Source organism: Mixophyes fleayi, chromosome 1 (assembly GCF_038048845.1).
Source record: "Mixophyes fleayi isolate aMixFle1 chromosome 1, aMixFle1.hap1, whole genome shotgun sequence".
Lineage (NCBI taxonomy): Eukaryota > Metazoa > Chordata > Amphibia > Anura > Limnodynastidae > Mixophyes > Mixophyes fleayi.
The window spans coordinates 407,986,220-408,009,691 of record NC_134402.1 but is presented as its reverse complement, the minus strand read 5'-3'; the positions used below and the strand labels follow the sequence as shown (position 1 = coordinate 408,009,691).

Below are 23,472 nucleotides of genomic sequence, written 5' to 3'. Positions count from 1 at the left end.
CTCCCGGACATTCCGGGAGAGTTGGCAAGTATGAGCTACCAGCTTTCTTAATCGATCTCCCCGTTGATCTCCATGGGATCGTGTTTCTCATAGCAACATAAACAGTATGGCAGCCTTTTTGCAAAAAACACATTGGGCCGGGAGTCATTAAGGAGAACAAACCATAAAAAAGGAGTAACTTTGCACCTGGGCAAAACCATGTTGCATTGGAGGGGGCGGTCATTTAAAATGTGGAGAACAGATTTATAGTTGGGGTAGGACATGTCCTAAATCAACTTTAAATTTCAGTGTAAAAATTAAGCTATCAAGTATTTGTGTCCTAGATGAAAAACTGGCAGTGCAAAAATGTGCATAATAATAAACAAATTTGTACCCCTTGCATTGTAACATAGTTTGTCCAAGAGAGCATTTACTCCTTCTTTGCCAAACTTTCCTTAATGACTCAGGCCCATTATGTCCATCAGTTTAACTAAAATAGTTAAAACACATTATTGGGGTTGTATGCTTTGACAACCCACCCCATGTGTCCTGCCCCCCAGTGAAGCAAATCTTGCCATTTGGAACTGGTGAAAGGTGAAAGTGGTCACTGCCCAACATGGCTCCATATGTCCAATCTTATTCAGTAGCACTAAAGGGAAGGGCTTCTTTTCTGCTTTGAAAAATAGACAGATTGGGCCCTCAGGTGCATTGTCTGCCTTAAACAGCCCAATCCAGCTTCCCACAGGAAATGCTACAGTTAACTGAGGAGAGGAACAATTCATTGTGGGGCACAGGAAGAGAGGGGTGTTGACCAAAAACATACAATCCCTTTAAGCTGGATGGACACAGCTAAAAGTTGCCCCTTCACAGAAATTTCTTTATTGAATTTGAATTCTGCCTGAAAAAGTTTTTCTTTTAGAAATAATAAATGACATTTAATCGTGGTCATGACTAATGGTGCCGATGCATTCAGGGCACAAGTTAATTGAATTAGTATCAATTTCTTTCCGGCTGTAATATATTTTGTAAACACCACAAAAAAAATGTCAAGTCTTAACAATAATCTGTGATAAATCTTTAAAAAAAAAAAAAATAGTTTACCAATAGCTATTGTATATACAAATTTTACTAACTCACCAGCACCAAAAGATTACAAAGTAATAATTTAAAAATAGAGAGCAGCAATTGTCAGACATAATGAAAACAAGTAAAAATAACTTCCTATGGCACTCGCAGAATATGCAAATACAGAACGTAGCAACTTCACACAACAGCAAAAAAAAATAAAAAAATTACATTCAGCCAATCACCTTTTACAAACACCTTTCTACCAACACATTATGTACATCACAATAGTGCAAGCACAGTATAACCCCCAATAGCATCAGCACGTTACTCCTCCAATTGCAGCTATACATAGCAATGCCCCTCGTGCTCAATTAGTCTATGCACACTCAGTGCCCTTCTTTCCCAGTGCATGAAACTCACCATGTGACTGAGTCAGTCAGGACCGCAAATGTAACAATTACTATTCATTTTTTTTAAATCATTCCATCAACCATCTATTACAGGTCATTAGAGGTCAGACAAGTCACGGTATGAACAAAAAGGGTATTGATGGGATTCAAGAAAAGAAAAACTTGAAACATTTTAAGAGAAGTTAGAAATAAATAAATAAGTAAATAAATAAGTAAATAAATAAGTAAATAAATAAAATAAAGCTTACTGCTCTAGACGTCACAATCATGTCACAATCATATCACATGGTAGCAGTCGTGGCTGGCCAGGGAACCGCGTTGACATGCAAGGTTTGTCAATATGGACGCACCTTCTTTACTTGTCAATGCTTATTAATTCTACACAGATCTAAGGCCTGTGCTGAATGACCATTACCTCTTCGATTGTTGTTAGAAATCATTCCTCTCTGTTACTGAACAAGTATCTATCACAGCATAAACCAGCAAGGAGTAGAATTCACCAAGTATGACAACATATCACTTGAGATTTAAAAACAGAAACAGACGTGATGTCTTGATTATTGCTGGCTTAAGAAAGATGTATATGTGTGGATAAGCACTGCACAAACGGATATTGAAGAAGCAGAGTAGAAGGATTGGAGATTACAAAAATATGTTTTACACTACTTTATAAAAAACACATGGTCACCCCTAACACAGTCATTATAAGTTACCAAAGCTGTAAATGATTCTACACCAGATCCCAAAACTAACAAATGGGGTATTAGTCTATCACTGTTTCTTGATCAACCAATGAAGAGACATGATAATGTCAATTATTAGTCAAACAACTATAGATAGCAAAATAGCAATGCTACCCGCATGACTGATTACAAAGGTAAAATTATTGTGGGTGTATTATATAGCACTTAAGCTTCAATTTCCCTAAAAGTTTGTGGTAGAGCATAACATTGTATTTTGTTAATGGGATTTGTGACCGTATCCTTATAGTTCCCTCCACCTGGTGTTGGGTGATTACCTAGGTGTCTAATAGCTGCTATTACCTGGGGAGTACTTGCCTTTAACAGCTGTGTGCAGTAAGAAAGCCAAACAATGATCACACTGAATTTCAGATTGAACGCATGGTTCTATTTAGTTTACATAGGTCTGGCAAAAAGAGGAAAACTCCAGTGTGAGCTGGTCAGCATATTATATATTGCATATATAGCCTGATTTCTCTATAATACAGAGTAAAGCTTGAATTGTTTCCAATGGACAATGAATACACAGTAGTCTGTGCTACTAAGTCAGAGAGCATACACAGAATGTTTAACCTAGTACATTCCAGGAAGAATTGAGGCTCCTTCTGTAAAGGCAAAAAGTGGCGATTTTTTGATGCTTGCCAATTGGCTTCTTTACGTTCCTTGCACTGATTGGCTTATTTTCCAGTGGGCCTTAATTATTTGCCACATTTTAGGTAAATTGAAAAGGTGCTTTACTAATTTGCCAACAACCAATCTCTGAAAATGTATTTGTCAATCTCTACAAAAAGAAAAACTGTCCCTTCAAAAGGAGTTACAGTATATGTAACATGAAATAGTTTTATGTTTTCTCCAAGCTGGAATCTGGATGTGCCATTAACAATGCCAAAATGTGGGCAATTATAACAAATGAAGTTCATCTTATGAGTTTCCCGGTGATCTCGAATCGCAGTTACAGCATAAATTATCCAGAATGCTGGGAAGTTAGTTTGTTCCATAAAATAGAGCAAAAAACATTGCATTTAAAAATTTACCTGCCATTCCACACATAGCCCATGACATTTCCCTTCTATTTAAAACTGCATAACAGTGCTCTACACGTTGGCTGTTGGGGTAACTTACAATGATCAGGTCTGTCTGTTTATTAACAAGAAGCGGTAATGATTTTATTTATTTAAACTTTCTGCATTTCAGAACCTTCTAGATAATGGGTTTCCACATAAGAGATCCCATGTCTGTATTTGAAATAAAGTTAATAGCAGATGTAATGATGGATTTTTACAAATCTTACCAGCAGCTACATTTTATCCCCCATAGACACACATATGAGCGACAAGTTCATTAATGTAGTACTTAAATGGTCAATATTAATATCCCAGCGCTGTGACCGCATGAACAGGCAATGAGGTCTTTTATCTGGAATACTTGCTACATTGGGTTTTTCCAAACGAGGATTTGTTCTGCAGCTTGGAGCAGCACGCTTAAAATATAGTAAAATTTAATGAAAAATAAACAAAACAGTCTTTCCTCACAGTGCCACTAGCATTTCTTCCTCATTATATTGTTTAGCAGTGCTAATTACAGGAATGTAGGAGAGAAAGCCTACAATGGATTACGTTAGTGTATATGACATGACTCACTACACTAGAATACTTTCCGGATAATGGATTTGTGGATATGCAAACCTGTAGTACACATTAGAGAACAGGCAGGGTCATAGTGACCCTTACACCATCATGCTCAATTTTAGGAACTTCGTGCAATTTCCATCAGGCACCCCAGAAAAGACCACTAATTTCTGCCACAGCCACTTTTAAAATCAGGCCACCAACATTATAGTGAACGTATTTAAACGGAACTCATCCACAACACGTTCACAATACACTAGAACCTGATGCATATATAAAAGATATTTTCCACTCCCCCAGCCAGTTAGTCCCTGTACACTCCTCAGTACAATGAGCTGGCCACAGTACAAGAACACCAAGCGTGAAACTGCTGCTCTCTGTTCTCAGCAGATCAAGCGTCCTCGCTGACTACTGTACATTCAATGGATTGGCAAAGCAAATATGATTTGCATTAGTGTAGCTAATGCAAAAATAAAGATTTGCCACTACAAACATAGAACTACGCAGAGCTACTGCAAGGTTTTATAAAAGCCTAATCAAATGGCTTCTTTTAGCAACCTTTTTGTTTTTAGGATTTTCATTAGAAAATTACAACCAGACACTTACAATAAGATGTATGTACCAACTTTCTTTTTGTTACAAATGTATCACACATTTTATTTCACCGTTTCTATTGCAGATGGTCTTGTTAATGTATAAGATAGTTGACTGACATAAATAAACCAAATTTCATAATTTGCAGATACAAATGTCTGTCTAATGCTTCCCATTTGTTGTATGACCTGCAGCCCCAGCTCCCTCCTGCTTTATCCTCAGATTTGTTACAGCTTGTAACACTTGTTTAGAGTGTTTGCTGATATCTTATTACATATAAAAGTGCCTCTTTCTGATTTAGCCTAAATCAGATTAAATGCATTGTTTTGCCTTATTACAGAAACCGGCGGTTCCCAAAGTGTGCACCGCGACTGCCAGGCATGCTGTGGCGCCGTCACAGGGGTGCAACCGAGGCCAGGAAATTAAAAAAAATAAAAAAATATGATACTTACCAATCCAGCAGCGCCCGGGACCCAGCATCCTCCTCACTGAATATCAATGACATCACGCCTGACATAGTCAGCGAGAAGAGACAGGAGAGAGGTGGAAAATGGGTTCCGGGCGCCGCCGGATTGGTTAGAAAAACAGCAGAAAAGATAGAAGAAAGAAGGCCAAGTATGTATGGTAAGTGGAATGAAGGAGGGCACAGAGTGTGTGGAGGAAGGGGGCACAGTGTGATCGTGAATGGGCACAGTGTGATGATTTTTGTACATGTTTTATTTTGCTTGATCTTATTCCTCTTAATATTAGCTGTAAATTATTCTTTGACAGAAATAGAATTGAAAAAAAAAATATATAAAAAAATAAATAAAATTTATATATTCTTTTCCCTTGGATTTATGTGTATTATTTTTGCAAACAACTTAGCAAGTACTTCTGTCCTGACCTAAATACTTATTACTTTATTTTGTCCCAACTACTTATAAAACAGGACTGCTCGGTAATTATTTTGGAGGGGTGCCTTGAATAAATTATGGAGACTCTAAGGGTGCCGCGAACTGAAGAAGTTTGGGAACCACTGAATGAGAGTAAGTGTAATGTGTGGCCCTATTGAAGGTTAGAGGGCCACCAATGCTGCCCCTGAAGTAAATCAAGTTGTCCATCACAGATGAAGATTACATTGGCTAGGTATAGTCTCTATACTGCATATACGCTTCCCCCCTCCACCCCCCCCCCCCCCAGCTGTATAATCTGCCTGACGTCAGCGGATCTTTAAAGCATCTGTGATAAAATATGAGGGCAGAAAATGTGGGGTATAAGGCCTCTCTCAGGTAGAATATATGATATATTTAAACACACATTTTTCAAAACACCTTATTTTACACAGTAAAGCTCCCACACGCAGTTATATTTCTGCTTCAGTGTCATTCTTCCTAGTCGGTTATCTGTATAAATTCACTGTACATCAAAAACAAAATATACTACAATGAAAAACACTTTAAGTTGTTCTAAAGCCTCAACAGGAGATACTGTTGAGGATTTTAGAAGCAAATTCTACATGGTAGAAAGATGCAAAAATATAGATGCTCGTGAGATATTGCTGGTTCGGGGTCCCATGGCAACAGAATTTAAATGTCAGGCTCTAAATATGGATGTTATTGCAGGTTTCTATAAATGTAGTATTACGGAATAAAGTCAGTTCCAGAGTGGGGCTTTCCTCCAAATTCTAGGCACATTCTATGTAATGCTCATGGTAAACAGCACGGAACCAACAAAAAACATATTAGAGGATGACAGTTTTTTCATAAACTCCCTACTAAACGGCTACATTTTCCAACACAATCGTTAGTGAATATAAAATCATAGATTTAAAATGTGATCAACATTTACAATGATGTCCAATTGTACATTAAAGAGGATTCAATGTACAATCACACTGGTGTCTTCAGAGGAATCACCCTTGAATCCACAGCAATAATAAAAGGACATGCTATGCTTTGCCATTTAAGCTTTTTCTCCTGCATCACAGCCATTTTACTCATGGTCTACAGGCTGTGGAATGGGGCTTTTGAACCTTATGAAGGTGAAGAACACTACACAATACATTTCCTTAAAAGTAACTCAAATGTCAGAATACATCTGAAAACTGCATGTTATGCTATATTTATCTACATACCAATCTATCTACTTTTGACCCCCCTTTATTACAGTAAATAGGGATGTGTAATTGACCCCAATATCTACAGACTCCTGGTAGAAAGATTTTTAATTTTCACATGCATTAACACTTAAAATCTAAAACTCCTTAAACCTTCAACATTGATATTTTGGAAACCTTCACTAAAAGGGCAGCGTGGTGGTGTAGTGGTTAGCACTTCTGCCTTACAGCACTGGGGTCATGAGTTCAATTCCCGACCATGGCCTTATCTGTGAGGAGTTTGTATGTTCTCCCCGTGTTTGCGTGGGTTTCCTCAGGGTGCTCCGGCTTCCTCCAACACTCCAAAAACATACTGGTAGGTTAATTGGCTGCTAACAAATTGACCCTAGTCCGAGTGTGTGAGTGTGTAATTTAGACTAAGCCCCAATGGGGCAGGGACTGATGTGAGTTCTCTGTACAGTGCTATGGAATTAGTGGCGCTATATAAATAAATGGTGATGATGATGATGATGTGTTCAACCGATTCAGAACAGAAGTATGGGAGAATTTTAGCTGAAGTTTTGCCTCAAAGTGGAAATATGACTCAATACACTTCACAAAGTGTCTCCCACTGCAGTAAAATTAGGTCCAGACGAACATCCCTACAAAACAAGTGCTGACGGCAAAGTCTTACACCGTATCACATCTATCATTGTATCTCCAGCTATGATGTTATAATCACCATTACCGGTATAATACTGGCACAAGGATAACATTAAATGCATATGGATTATAATTTAGGAATGTATTATAGAATATACTTTTCTCTGACTTTCCATTTTTAAGATGCTTAAAAAAAACCACAACTGCTAAAATGCCTAAAGGGGCTTATGTGGGTAGATCCTGTTCTTCAGCACAACTAATTGGTAAAATTTGTAATGGTTGACTCACATTGTTGGCATAATTACTAATCCCACAGTTACAAGAAAATAAAATAAATGATGGAGCATTAACGCATTAAGGTTCTAAACGTAGCTATGAGCAACATATTAGTTTAATCAAATACTTAATTGTAAGATTTGGTTGAGGCACGCATTACATAATCACTGCCGTACAGTATGACATGGTTAGATATGGAAAAGTAAAATTAGAAACAGACAAATTTAACTACTCACATTCAATTAACCCTTTTCTAGGTCTTTTAGAGCCGACAGCTTATCGTTGTCCTACTAAAGCGGAATGGACATTACAAATGTAATCATTTTAATACCCCCTCATCCAAAAACACATGCATAATTGATATCACCAACACATGTATATAAAATTTATCCTTGGTATTTATGTACTAGGGAAGGGATTATCTCACTCTCTGGTACATTTGCATCCAAGGGAACCTCCGATTGGTAGAAGTACCTCTTGAACCCGTTCAATCATGAATACAACAGCCAAAAATAATAAATAAAAAAAAAGGGGGTATCTTACAACATGTAAGGTTTACTTGGAAACCATTTATAAACATATGGGGTCTTTAGAATAAACTTACACACTTTATGATATAGTTATATACTGTATTACCTGGTAAACAGATACCCTAAGATTTAGAAGATTATAGAGGAGGATCAACTATTTTAGGGCACCTTAAAAAAAACACAATCTCCCATATTATAGGGACATCTATGAAAATGATGTGCCCTTTATAAGCATAGATTTGAGAAGGACGTAGGCATTTCTGATGGTGTGACCAAGTATAATTTTTGTTCTGTTTTATTGTTGGAACAAATATCACTGCAATGTGCGCCTACAACTATTGTTTCTGCAGCTTCATTCCAGTGCCTTGTAAGTTTTCACTTTGCTGCAATACAATAGGTAGCTGAACCATCACTAGGGGCATCCGGACAAGACTTTCAGAAGCTACTCATTGCATTCTAATCTAACATGATGTTAGTTTACCATCCATGAAATACCATTGGCAGTGGTATGTATGGATCCCTATGTCATGCAGAGACCATTTTCAGGCTAATCACTCACATGCTGTGTATTTCATAGATATCCGTGTGGATAACATACGCAAAACATGGAGAAGAGATCTCTAGCCGGCACCATGTTCGTACAGAAAGGCGCCTTTTCAAAAATGACTCCTGTTGCATTTTACAATCACTTGTCTGTATCAATGTTTTATCAACTCCAACCCTTGCGATAACCTACAGGTCATGTTTTCAGGATTTCTGTCTGTGGCATAATTACTGATCCTGCTAGGTATAACTCATCTGTGTATGATTACAGAAATCCAAACCTGTTGGGGGGTTGCAAGGACTGAAGCAGGGAAACATTTCTATATCCCATAGGTAACCTGGGGTGGGCCAATTAGTTGAATGTATGATAGTAAGTGTTACATAACTGCTGAACAATTTTCATGTAGAGACACAGTGATCATACACACACAGATTACAAACCAATAATCAATAAATTAAAATTGGTACTTTATTTTTATCTTCTGTGGTCCACGTCATTTTTTTTTTAAATTTTTTTTTTTTTTAAAGAGGGGTAGGGGGGATATTCAGGACAGTGATAATTTAATGATTCTGTTACTAGGACGCCTACAAATAAATCTCAGTGTACAAGAAGGTTACACATTTGTTCCCCAGTCTCATGAAGTTAGAATCACACAATTTGGTCAGTTTGAACCAAATTACCCAGACATTTTTACAATTATTTGATTTTATTTCATCTCCCACTATTTCCCCTAAAATTTAAATTAAAGCTCAAGAGATTACAGAGACCAATTATTATATTTTGCTGTTTATCTTACCAAAACTCACATCCAATTTACCAAAACTGGAGACACTAACATTTTCAGGTCATCGACTAGAACTTTATGGCTTTGTGAATAGAGTCCTATTTCTTGTAAATGAGGCAAAGCAAAATGTGTCCAAAATTCCATGGGAGATGGGCAGAGGCTTCACACATGTGAGATGGCTAGTGACAGATTTATAGTGTAGCAACTATGAAAGATACACAGAAACACTGAAAAAAGTTTATTAACCTTGCAAGATAGAAGACATAGTGCATAGTTCAGACAATGTGGAAGATAGGTCAGTTATAGTTTAAAGGTGTTATAACATAGGACTCCCATGAGATGACCAACGAGGTAGACAAGTGAACTGCATTCTTTGAAATACAATCTTTGGTCATACCCCTAGGATCTGTGGAGTAATATTTGTTGACCTAATTCACAATGTGCAACATATTTCAGAGACTCAGGAAACATACCAAGAAAAAGAAAAATGAAATATGTATGTTTTGTAGTTTAAAATAATGTTTTTAAAGGGCCTATATTCAGTGTGCTATTAATGTATAAAAAGACAGATGATAATTACAATGATTAAGATTCAATATATCATACTTTAGTTACATCAGTCATGCACTAGGATTTAGTGCTGGTCTGGTCTATGGCTAAAATTAGCTTACTGTGGAATGTACAGCTTAGTTGACTATGCTAAAGAATAAAAATGTTATCATTAAATTCTTGATGCCGGTGTGTTCAGGTTCCTTTTTATTTGTGGGCGGGAGAGGGGGGGGTAGAGGGGTTTGTCTGTTCAAATGACAGAGAAACTAGACATCCCACCTAATTAAGAGAACTAATCCGTCTCATCGAAATATAGGCACTCCGAGTCCCATTTGTAGTAAAGTCTAATTTTTAAGTGGAGTATTAAATACGTTTGAAATAGATCTATATCTCTACAATATATAATATAATCTATATCTATCCAGGAAATAATCTTTTTCATTCACCCATAAATATGAATCCAGTCCGGAAATTTTACTAGATTAATCAAACGTTGCAGTGAAATAATTTAGATACCTTCCTCAGTTCTCCACATATTCAACTCGCAGTCCTTGGCCAATTTGAGATAATATTTTAAAAATTGGTTGAGAATATGTAACTTTTTAATGATTTAGCTTAGATTTGTGCTTTTAAAGAGGGGAGTCAAATTAATTAATTTATTGAAGCTATAAGTGTTCTATGGATGTAAAACATTGAAAAACTAACAGTTTAGATTTAAATAACACTCCAGACACTGACCGCCACGGCCTCTGATGAAACCACAATCGTGGAGAGAGGAACCAGAGACCGTTCATTGGGACGTTGCCACACGTTGTACAAATACTTTGGATACTTATTCTACTATTTTAGCATTTATCACTTCCAGTTTGCAGTTTGAGGAGCAACAACAGATCAAACATCCAACATGTTTGGATTACCACATTACCACAGTGGACTAGTGAGCCATCAACACTACATATACATTCAGCTCATTACACCTTTGTTTAAAGTAATGGAGCTACTGTGTTTAATGCATTTTGGGAATGTTCCAAGAATACTATAAAATTCCTCTGTGATCTACCTCCCTGCAATACTTACCGGTGTCCGGGAAGCTTCAGGAACATTTTAGTATACAGCCCGATAGTTTCTTTCATGGCCTCCAACTCAAGCATCTACACACCGTATTGATCCTTTCCAGTAACGCAATTCGATACCTCCCCTTTGAGACCAAGCCATTCAGCGACAAGGTCTCTAAGGGCCTTACTTCTACTTTCTACAGCTTGTTAGTATCCTACAAGGACCCGCATGAAAAATGGGCTTGGAGGAGAGAGAGCACTTAACTGCCCTATTAGTTTTCACAATAAAAAGAACACTTACAAAAGTATTGGTTTGGTAGTATTTAATACCCACCTAAAATCCTCAGACCACTGCTAAATGAGTTGTGTGCATGAGGGAATGTTGTCCCTAATATGGTGGTACGGACTCAAAATCACAGGTTACTGGAAAGAAGTGCATGGTTTAATTCACTCTAACTAGCTTTCGGGTTCCTTCCCATCTATCCCTTCACCTTTTTCCTGCAGGCACTTCCACATGTGCCAAAGCGCATAGGTTCTAAATAGGCAGATCTTAACTATTGCTATACCTTGCAGCCAACTGGAAGAACCCTGAACCTCTCACCATCATGACACACATAAGTATTCTAAAGGAATGTTCCCAGTGTTCTCCCCAGCACCTATTTCCCAGGTGCTCCACCTGACTGTTTTACTTGCCACCCAGCTCTTGGAGTCCAACAGAGTCCTATTATAATAGAATAAACCATTGTTGCTTCTATTAAAACAGGCACTATGTGAGCACTACAGTCAGCAGTGTGTGTTAGACCACTGACCAGTCCTGGCAGGAGTGGGTAATAACCTACAACTTTTTTCATTATTGCAAAGTATTACAACTGCCCCCACCCGGCTGGCAAAATTTTCTGTACTATATCTTTACTATATTGTTCCCTTGGACAGAATATTATGATGCCCTTTGTCAGATCTATATGTCCTAAATCCCCACGATGCTGTAGCCGCTCTACCCTGTTCTTTTCTGTATCCCATTCTTTACTACTACTAACTTCTACTACTACACTTGAGAAAATTAAAAAAAAAATGCAATTAAAAGAAACAACTGCCCTGGAACTAGTGCCATGACTAATGCATGAGCCACAAAGTACTGGTGATATTTCAGCAGCATTTATTCCAGTAAAAATCACTGCAAATATTTTTCCATAGATATCCATTACGTTTCAACAGAAGATATCGCACTAGGGGATATTCTCCAGCGATCCGCTGTTTGCTGATGGAGATTTAGCCTGGCGGATAAAAAGCTACTAAAAAAATGCAGCTTTACTTAAATCAATGGTATGTGACAATTTCCTGGCACCCAATCTATTCACTCAAGAGATCTGAACCTGCATTTTTTCTCTGCACGTCAAACCTCAATTGGCAGAAATATTCTCAATACTGCAGTAATAGTTTCTTGCATTGGTTTTCAGCAGCAGCAAATCACAATTATCTGATAAAATTAAACTCAGTGATGATCCACTCTGGAAAACTACAGCTGGGGGAAAGAAAAAAAAAAAGTCCTTAATCTAATCAAGACATAGGGCTAGATTTACTAAGCTGCGGGTTTGAAAAAAGTGGGGATGTTGCCTATAGCAACCAATCAGATTCTAGCTTTCATTTATTTAGTACCTTCTACAAAATGACAGCTAGAATCTGATTGGTTGCTATAGGCATCCCCACTTTTTCAAACCCGCAGCTTAGTAAATCTAGCCCTTAATGTAAGATAAAGTTGTCCATTATAAATATGGAGTTATAATAAACTATGTAGCCTGCGCACTCTACATGACACAACTGCATCATAGTTTTGGGGAAGGTAGGGCCAAAATGGCATGACTCGCAGCGCCGCCCTCAGTCACACTTCACCACCCGGAGGGGTAGCTGAAAACGCCGGCAAGCATGTCCTAAACACTTAAGCAGAACGCAATGGTTGGAACACCATAGACCTTTGTTCAGTATTTGATGAAAAACACAAAAATTTGGATAGGTGTAAATGAAACCTTACACTACAGACATGTGAGGCTGGTCTCCCAGGACAGTTTCTTACAGGGGAATAAGATTTAATATGAGGTGAACATTCTTAATATCAAAATAACCATGTCAGTTCAAAATTTCAAACAGGAACAATGTCTGAAAAATGAGAGTGATTCTCTTGAGTTTTGAACAGGTGAAAGCAATAGACTTGGGGGAAAAAAAAAATGTGATGATTCTACTCACCCCCCCCCCCCCCCCCCCAATATCAAAGCATTATATTTGTGCATATTCACATGTTTTTCTCCCATTTGAAGGGTGTATCCACTGTATTACTTCACTTCATATATGGTGGGGAAACGGTATGGTACATGTCACAATGGGATTTTCTAGAGAAAGGACAAGAGTGGATAACAGAATTTGTAGATAGAAATGAATTCATTAAGTTAGCCATAACACAGAGTGATCTGATTTTTTGGGCCAGAGCGAGAATTGTGGTCATTATCTCTTATTTCCTTCAGAGACCAAATTGCGCACATCTGGCTATTCGGTGATAATAACAAACAATCAGAAATCAAGGGGATCTGTAGGTGCTGAATGATAACACTTTCTACTTGGCACAGCCAATTCTAAATCTGTTTTAATAGGACAGGATGTGTCCACACACACAGATCAATGTTGAGCCAGCTTGGCCACAAAAAAAACCCCAAAAAAACGACAACAAAATTGCCAAATGAGACCAAGTTTACTTTCTCCTTTAACAAAGCACAAAATAGAAGAAGAACATGAAAATCTGTAGGAAGTGAGCAGTCAGACGCCAACAAAACGCCAAAATTAAATGTAGTAAACATGACATGTTGAGCATAATATAATAAGAATAATAAACGGCTGGGGGCATCAATAGTATGTGTGTCATGTGAAAATATTACAGACATCCCTTTGTAGGGGTGTTTCCTAGGCCAAGTTCCCCAACGCCTGACAGTGGTGAGCTTCTCTACATTCTCCCTGGGCACAAACGGCTGCTAGCAGAGATGGAGAGGCATAAAAATATAAAGTCATATAGGGGTAATTATAATGTAGAACCTAAATGGCTGAACTTTTATGAGTGAAAGACAAGAATAACACTATATGATATAAAAACACCCCCTAAATGGAGTTTCAAGTTAAACATTTTGAGCAATAAGACAATTAGCAACTTTATTTTATGCAGCATTAAATTTGCGACACTAAACACATACTTAAAGGCGCAACATTGTCTTGAACAAGCACCATCTTCTCCTAGCATCAGATTATTCAGGGCATAGAGCCGACGTATAGAAGTTAAGGATAATGTTACAGAGTCTCTTTAAACAAAGTGTGTTCATTCCTCCTGGAAACAGTGGCTACTCTCTGAATGTTAATGTATTCAGCGAAAGAATCTAATTTGAAGGAAAGGCCATTAATCTGGTAAATTACAATAATATACCTTCAGAGTGACCACAGGAATTAATCATAGTGAGGGGCAGTGTCACTGGAGTTAAAGTCACAATACAACTTTCTTTTCTCTCAAAATCATTCATTAAAGTACACACACTTGTCTTGCTATTCTTTTCTTTCTAAAATAGCAGAACAAATGTCATTGATGTTCATATTATGCTACAAAGGATTCTAACTAGATGTTAAATCAAGTGTCTGTTTATTATTGTTAATAAAGCATATCCAGTGTCTCCACTCACAACAAATCTAGGTGTAAAAGGATGAAGATCTGAAATCAAGTTAAAATGTTTGGTTAGTGTATTAACCAGGAAGATGTTGAACAACTCAGCATAACATGAAGCAGAACAAGCATGACGTTTATTACTTCAAGCCAGAAGTAATCCATGCATAAAGAACTTTACCAGTGGACAGCCTCACGGATGTTATTGATAAGGGTACAAGAGTAACAGAGGATAAATTCCAGGTTTCAGTAAGGTTAAATACAGTTGACAGATTACAGCAAAAAAGAAGCAGAAAGAGCCATGCAGCGCGCCAAATGCCGCCTGGGCAGAGCGCCAAATGCCATCTGGACAGAGCGCCATGCAGCGCGCCAAGTGCCATCTGGACAGAGCGCCATGCAGCGCGCCAAGTGCCGCCTGGGCAGAGAGCCATGCAGCGCGACAAATACCGCCTGGGCAGAGCACTTTGCAGCGCGCCAAATGCGCCTACAAAAACAGGTTAGCAGCCAGGTAAAAAACGCTTGGACAAAGTCTCAGTGTGATAGAATCATCTTGGACAGAGAGTCATGCAGTGCTGTAAAAGAAGCTTGGACCTTGATCCTTGTAGAGAGAAAAGGTAGACAGGACAGAGATGTCCCTTGAAGTAAAAGCAGGTCTCAGCAGTAAAGAATGCAGTTCCCGATTCAAAAGTCTAGCAATAATTGTACATAAAATACTGAGGGCCTAATAACTTCAAACATACTCAGTCAAAAATAGTTTTACAGGTTAATAAAACGTTATAAAAAAAAAAATACAAATGGTAAAACATCACAATTCCATTATGAGCTGCAATTAGAAAGTTCTGAATGTGCAAAAAAAAAAAAAAAAGAAAGAAAGATGTGGAAGTATTAATCTGTTTTGTATCAAAGCTAAAAATCTTGCTTGCAAATAAGCGAATCAGCCACAACATATTAATGTAATATTATGTAGGTCCCCCCTTGTGCCTCCAATATAACGCTGACCTGTCAAGGTATGGGCTCCACAAGACCTATGAAGGTGTCCCGAGGTATTTGGCACCAATACGTTAGCAGCAGATCCTTTAAGATGCAAAGAGGGGCCTCCATGGCTTGGATTTGTTTTTCCAGCACATCACACAGATGCTCAATTGGATTGATATCTGTGGAATTTGGAGGCCAAGGCAACACCTTTAATTTTTTGTCATGTTCCTCAAATCATTCCTGAACAATCTGCAGTGTGGCAGGATGCATAATCCTGTTGAAAGAGGCCTTTGCCATCAGGGAATACCGTTGCCATGAAGGGGTGTACTTGGTCTGCAACAATGTTTAGGGTGGTGGTACGTGTCAAAGTAAAATCCACATGAATGCCAGGACCCCAGGTTTCCTAGCATAACATTTCTCAGAGTGTCACACTTCCGCCGGCTTGCCTTCCTCCCAAAGTGCATCCTGGTGTCATCTCATCCGCAGGCAAACTACGCACACATCTGGCCATCCACCTGATGCAAAAGAAAACGTGATTCATCAGACCAGGTCACCTTCTTCCATTGCTCCATGGTCCAGTTCTGGCGCTCATATGCATTGTAGGCATATTCGGCAGTGGACAGGGGTCAGCATGGGCACTCTGACCAGTCTGCGGCTACACAGCTGTGATGAACTGTGTGTTGACACCTTTCTATCATAGCCGTCATTAACTTGTACCATAAATTGTACTACAGTAGCTGTTCTCTGGGATTGGACCAGCCGGGCTAGACTTTGTTCCCCACGCCCATTATTAAGCCTTATCACCGGCTCCCCTTCCTTGGGCCACTTTTGGCTTTTGGTAGGTACTACCCATTGCATACTGGGCACACCCCACAAGACCTCCCGTTTTGGAGATGCTCTGACCCTAGATGTCTAGTCACAATCTGGCCCTTGTCAAATTCGTTTAAATCAGCAGTTCACAAAGTGAGCGCCACAGCTCTCTGGGATGTCGCTAAGCAGTCACAGGGGTGCAGCAGTGGCCAGGGCTGCTTGTCCACCGAGGAACAAATAAAATAATATTTACCAATTCGGCGGTGCATGGAACCCAGCATTCTCCTCTCTTCTCACTGACATTTTCAGTGAGAAGTGGCGCAGAGAGGAGCCTGAAGAAAGAAGACAGGAGATAAAGAGAATAGAAAACCAGGTAAAGGGTAATAAAAAAAATGGAGAGTAAACAAAGGGGGGGGCGTGTGTGATCATGGAGGAGGGCGTTGCAGTGTTATTTTTGTACATATTGTTTTATTTTGTCTGATCTTATTCCTGTTAATGAGTGCTGTGGATTGTTCTTTGACAGAATTATGTTATTTTGACCCAACTACTCATAAAACTCTAATTATTTTAAAGGGGTGCCTTAGAAAATAAAAAAATAAATAAAAAAAAATCATGGACACCCTAAGGGTACCTCGGACAGAGAAAGAGAAAGATTGGGAACCACTGGCTTAGACCCTTACTCCTGTCAGCAGTGGCGGATCCAGGGGGGAGGGCGATCGGGGCAATCGCCCCCCCTACCAGGGGCTTGCTGCCGACAGCTGCACACTGTGCAGGTCCGTTCAGCAGTGAAAGTGTGCTGTCCCGCTGCTCTGATTGTGTTTTAAACACAATCAGAGCGGCGGGACAGCACACTTTCACTGCTGAACGGACCTGCACATACTGTGCAGCCGCCGGCAGCCTTAGAACACAGAAAGGGGGCGGGGCCTAAATCGCCCCCCTAAAATCGCCCGGGGTAGGACAAATGTCTGGGTCCGCCCCTGCCTGTCAGTGGGTTTAATGTTGTGGCTGATCTGTGTATATACAGTAGGTCCACGAGATGACAACTGCAGCTAAAATACTTTTCATGCAAACCTACTTTCTAGGAATCCCTGCAATAATGATCAGGAAGATATGCTATCTCTCTATATATCAAACTATCATATGTCATTTTAGACATAAAACATGACTATTAAAACAGCAGAAATAAACTAGAGTGCAAGAAACAATATTTTAAATAGCCAAAATATTTAGCAAGTAGATGATGTAAAGTAATTCCCATAAGTAATGCTGAATTCTATAAAAAAAAATTAAAAGAAGTAGTAACAAAGTGACAGAAGTATTCCCAAACAAAAATTGGGTAATTAACAATAAACACCACAATGCAGAACCTGTGTTCTTTACCACAATGCTCACAGATAGTCTAGATAAAAAGGTCATACAAGGTCTGTGCAAGCTCAGGAAGCATAGGACCCAGGAGTTTCCCTGCTCCTGCTGCTCACTGGTTCACACAGCTGTCAGTCAAGGAGGGACAGACTGAAAGTTTGTGCAAGGAACTTCAGTTGGGAGGAACGAAGAAGTGTGATGCAAGGTGTTGTGTGACTAAACCGGGAACAGAAACACAGAGAATCAGAAGGATGGTTGTAGATAACAGCAGCTATACAGACAAGTTTTCCCTGACAGACCAATCAGCAACAGAGACAGAGTCTATAAACTATACCTCACAAGATAGGGACTTTGCACCGTTTGAGACATAACAGTAGTGAGAAACAAGAGTACAGCTCTAAGTACAAATCCTCAGACTATCTTTGAAACACTTGTATTATTATTAATTAGAGGAAAAGAGAAAGTGAGTCACAGTACAATACTGTAAGTTCAACAGCGTGGTACCACAAATCACAGCCAGCTTCAGGGTATAAAAGTCCCTAATAATTAAATATATTGCAGTACATCACAAGGGAAACTACCTCACTAGCAGTGAAAAATCATTGTTCCAGAACTGTAACTAAGACTGCCCATCAGTTAAAGGAATTGTGTTTGTTAACCACCACCATTTTGAGACAGTGAATGAAGCATCAAGAATCAGACATTTTGTTTGGTGCAGAGACTGAATTATCTGTCAGAACTTTATTTGGATTTGTAGGATTATGAGACTCAGCCTACATTGGAGTACTACTTAAAACACTAAAGCAGTAACTTTTTCATGGAAACCTTGTACAGTTCAGTTCTGTGGAACTACAGATCCCAGCCAGCCCCGGAATGTTATTTGTCCTCTCACCAGACTATTATGTTACAACACTATGGCTGGCAGATAAAGAGTATTTATCTGTGCAACTATTGTGCTGATAAAAAGGAGCAAATCAGCTATTTACAGAAACGGCTTCATTCCATCCACTTGTTAATGGAATTAATGTTTTACTTTACCTTAATTTCAAGTAAAGGACTGAGATATTGTGGGTAACCTGGTCTTTATCTGGTTTGATCACTAGGATGTTTATTGCAGTGATTGTTTATCTATTTTATAAGTGTCTATGCTAAATGCATAGTCTATCCCATGTGTATCGAATGTATTATTTCTAAGTTGCCTTTTCCACCTAAACCTCTTTGATCCAGAAATAAGAAGTTAAAGGCTTTCGGTTATGGAGTTGGAAGCGAGAAAGTCCTACCAGCACCATTGCCGCTCTGTCAGTCATTCATCCATCAATTTACATAGCGCTACTAATTCCGCAGCGCTGTACAGAGATCCCACTCACATCAGTCTCTGCCCTACTGGGGCTTACAGTCTAAATTCCCTAACATACACACAGACTAGGGTCTAAATTCCCTAACATACACACAGACTAGGGTCAATTTAATACGAGCCAATTAACCTACTAGCAGGTGCGGGCTGGCAACATGCAGCCCGGGGGGTGCACAGGCGACCGCATCACATGACACGCGATGCGTGTCCGTGCATGCAATATTGAGGTAATATTGCATCCACCGGGGGAGGAGGGGGGTGGAAGCCCTAAGAGCGGTCACTCTGAGCGGCCTGGGGGACCGATGCCCCCAGCCCAGCCTGCCCCTGCCTACTAGCATATTTTTGGAGTGTGGGAGGAAACCAGAGCACCGGGAATAAACCCACACAAACCTGGGGAGAACATGCAAACTCCACACAGATAAGGTCCTGGTCGGGAATCGAACTCATGACCCCAGTGCTGTGAGGCAGAAGTGCTAACAACTAAGCAAACTGAATCTAAAATGTGAGGAAGGAGTTAGAACAGCATAGAAGAAAAAGTAGTAGGTCCTTGCATTGTAGTCACTCTATTCCTCCAGGGTGTTACAGGTGCAGCTTACCTAACACAATCTCAATATACTGTACAGGTTCGCTCTGGATTACCAGGGGCCCGTGCAGCCCTCAGCCAGTGACTGCTCTCTAATGTTACACTGGTTTACCTCAAAATGTTTTTGTTTTTTTTGGTTTTGTTTCCCCCCCCCCCCCCCCTTCCCCAACTCCCACTTTGTGTATGTTATATGAACATTACATTTCTTACATACTACTTCGAACTATTTTCTCAATGTTACGGGTGAATGATGACAGAAGTGTCAAATTAAATATTGACCACATCAGCTAATGAAATTGTAATCTGAAAGCCTCAGCTACTCTGCTTCACTTCACATTTCAAGAGGCTGTGCGATCTCACACATGGATGAAACAAATGTCAATAGAGAGCTAGAAACAAGAGAATTACATCATTAGGGGCAATACAAAAACGAATGAGTGGTTGTGTGACTCACATTCTGACACATTACCAGATGTCCACAGTGTAAGACTGGCTACACACTATACAAAATTTCTCTCTAGGTTATATCCTTAACAATTTTACAAACAATTAAAAAAAAATTAAAAAGTACCAATCAGTATGATTCATGTGTACACACTAAACACATTTTACACGATTTACCTTCAGATCTGTGCTCTTCATCTGTCATAACCATTGTCTAAAAAGATGGTGACTCTGCACACTCCATAGAGATCTATGGACACTGCCGGTACTGAGTGCACACACTGCAAAATATTGTTCTGTTGCTGCACAAGATTTTTAGTCTGATTTAAAAATCAAAAGAAACAATATGATGTGCTTTGGAACGATAATCATACATCATTTGAGTGCACACACTAATGCAATGTCGGGCCAAGAGACATTTATAGTTTGATTGGCCTGATAATCGGCTGAAAGCTCTGTAGTGTGTACTCAGGCTAACTGTGCATCGGTGCCATAATTCCAAATTAAACTCAGTTTCCTAATGTCTCAATAACTTTCTTCTAATTTCACTTCCCTCCATCACACTAGTTTAATTAACTAATGTACACAAAAGTACTCTATTGCCCGAGAAATAATTCAGCTGTGCTCAGCAACACAATATACAATAAAAATGATACTTCTACTGGAGTGTCAGATGATCAGTACAACGCTGAGTAGAGTAGAGCATTAAAAACCAGTGAAGTCAAGCAAAGGTTGCATCCATCAATTACTGCTTTTAAAAATAAACATTATATTGATACTTAAGAGATGCTTCACTCAAACATAAAACAAAGCAAGCATAGGATTGGCGTCAAAGTGGACTGTCCAAGGTAACACACGTGTGCAGCAAAAAGATGTTACATGGAAAATGTGTCAATAATAAAAGATCTGACAAATCAGCACAACAATTTCGTTTTAATACAGAGAACACATATTACAACCGTTTTGTTTTTATCCGGGAGAAATGTAAATCATGTGTAACAAGACAATGGGGGACAGTTATGATGACACAAGAAACAGCAATGAACAAAGTGTGCTGTAACCAGTAGCAACTAGATTGTCATTTTTTTTCCTAGTACTGTTTATCAAATGAAAGCAGGCATCCGATTGGCTGCAGTGGTTACAAGACACACAATAGGAATGAGGGCTCAGCTTGTAACAGGGACATAAATAGGCTCAGAAACTTGCTAATTGTGTGCTGTAAAAATGTTTATAGTGGTAGCTGGGAATAAGTTGTATGGAGCGATAGAGCCAAGTGTCACAGCGTACAGACATGATGTATAGATGGAGAGTCCCAAGGACAGATTCTTGTGTTTTGCCAATAGCGAGAGGGCAATGTGAGGACATGGAGACAGGAATAAGTAGTTTGACTCAACAAAAGAGGAACGATCAGACAATAAATTCAATATAGAGCCATCACTGGTTCACTTTATAAAGAGTTATGGTTTGCTGGAAACTAGGATATCATTTCCCAACATTTTTTCGCATGAACTTCAGGTTTTGCTCAAACAGTGCAAAAGAATATTAAATCACTTGTTGGCTGAAGTCTAGACCAGCTTATCAGGACTGCTATGGAAACTGCAGAGCACCATCCGCATGCTGATTTTTTTCACCCATTCTAGGTGAAGGTATTTTTTTATTATCTGACACTTATAGACGATAACAAGCAAGATTGTAAGACGGATTACGGTTTCAATAAAGTGAGCCAAGTAAATTAGTTGAGCTCAAAAAGCAAGAGGGTAATTCTGGAAGAGTGAACAGGGCTGGAGTGAAGATATGAGGATAAGACGTCACCAGTAGACTGTCCAGACTCTCAACCAACAGATAACAATATAATTAGAATTTTTGCCTTTGTAACAGGGTGCGAGAATTCCTACAAGTGGTATCGAAATATGGTTAAAGCAATATAATTTTTTAAATTTTTAAGCAAAACTTGATTATCACAACTGCTCTTTTTTGTGAAAAGTTGTTAAGAAAAATGAAAAAAAATGTATATGCAAACTTTGCATAATATTTAAGGGTACGGATGAGACTAAAAGCAACTTGCGTGGGATCTTTCTATAAAGTTGACCCTGAGATCTTTTAAAATATGAAGCTTTCAACAGCACCTATCAAACATTACTGACGCCTCTACAAAAAGAAAGAAAACAATCACTCACAACTTATATTTTGCTTGAATAAAGCATACACAAAAGCAGCTATTTCCTTTATGACTTATAATTATGAAAGCTGCCAACATAGAGGGACAAACAGCTGTCAGAGGAAAAACACAGAGTACAGGAATCTGCAGCACACACAGAATTCTGTGTGCACAACTAATCTGCTAGTGCTCTGCAGGAACCCAAGGTACACTATACCCATCACAGGCACAAGATACAGGATATTCCAGGAACAGTCAATCTGTCTGTCTGAAACATTGGCCCAATCGCACAGTGTGTGCATACCCCAAACCGACCCCCCCCCCCCCCCCTGCACATTAGCAACTCAATAGAAATCGATGAGAATCGTCGGACATGCTGGTGGATGGGGTAAGAAGGTGACCACATCGGAGCTCTATTGGCCTGTATAACAGCACTATCAGGCCCCAGCGATTCAGAACAGCCAGATCTTGTCCAGTTACTTGTGGCTAAATTAGGCTCTGATCATATTATCAAGACTACTTGATTAAGTGACAGGCAAGTGAATGACATGCAGAATATTTAAGAGAAAAAAAAAAAGTACAAATGGTAAGTGATCTCCAGGAGTGTGTTCTCTTACATACCATTAGTGTAAGATACTTACTATTGTATGACAACATTTGGTAAAGATTTATGGAGGTCACAAACATTTTATCACCTTATTGGGCGAATCTTCCACTGATTGAACATATTCACTGTTAATGCATCTACATAATTTGATTTGTTGCCTTTGTTTCATTAACTTAAGACACATTGTTTATTCACTGGACTTCATTTGCTGGCTTTGTGCGATCAATCGCTGGTCATTTCTACACCTCTGCTGTTTTTTGGTCTTATGTTGTATCGTCTATATACCCATCCTCTTAAACAACACAATCCCCTTAACCGATCATTCACTGGACAATTCACCCTATTTGAGGAATCTCCACAACAATGCTCTTATTGAAGAAGTGTTGTTTTTGGGGGGTGAGGAGCGTAAAAGGAATTTAACACTTTCATATCTGATGACCTCAGCAAATTCATGTCTTTGCGATACATTGGAGGCACCAGAAATAACTTTTTAATTCTTACTTTAACCAGAAGAAATTAAAATATCCTTTTCAGGACACAGATTTTGCTTAGTACTCTAGTCCTCCAACATAGTGTGTTACTAAATATGTA

General features: G+C 39.0%; 1 protein-coding gene across 2 annotated transcripts in view; it reads right to left on the bottom strand.

The window, feature by feature from the left end:
• The window catches only part of IQGAP2 (IQ motif containing GTPase activating protein 2), a 207,295-nt gene that overhangs the window by 156,961 nt on the left and 26,862 nt on the right, over positions 1 to 23,472 (bottom strand). The window lies entirely within an intron of this gene.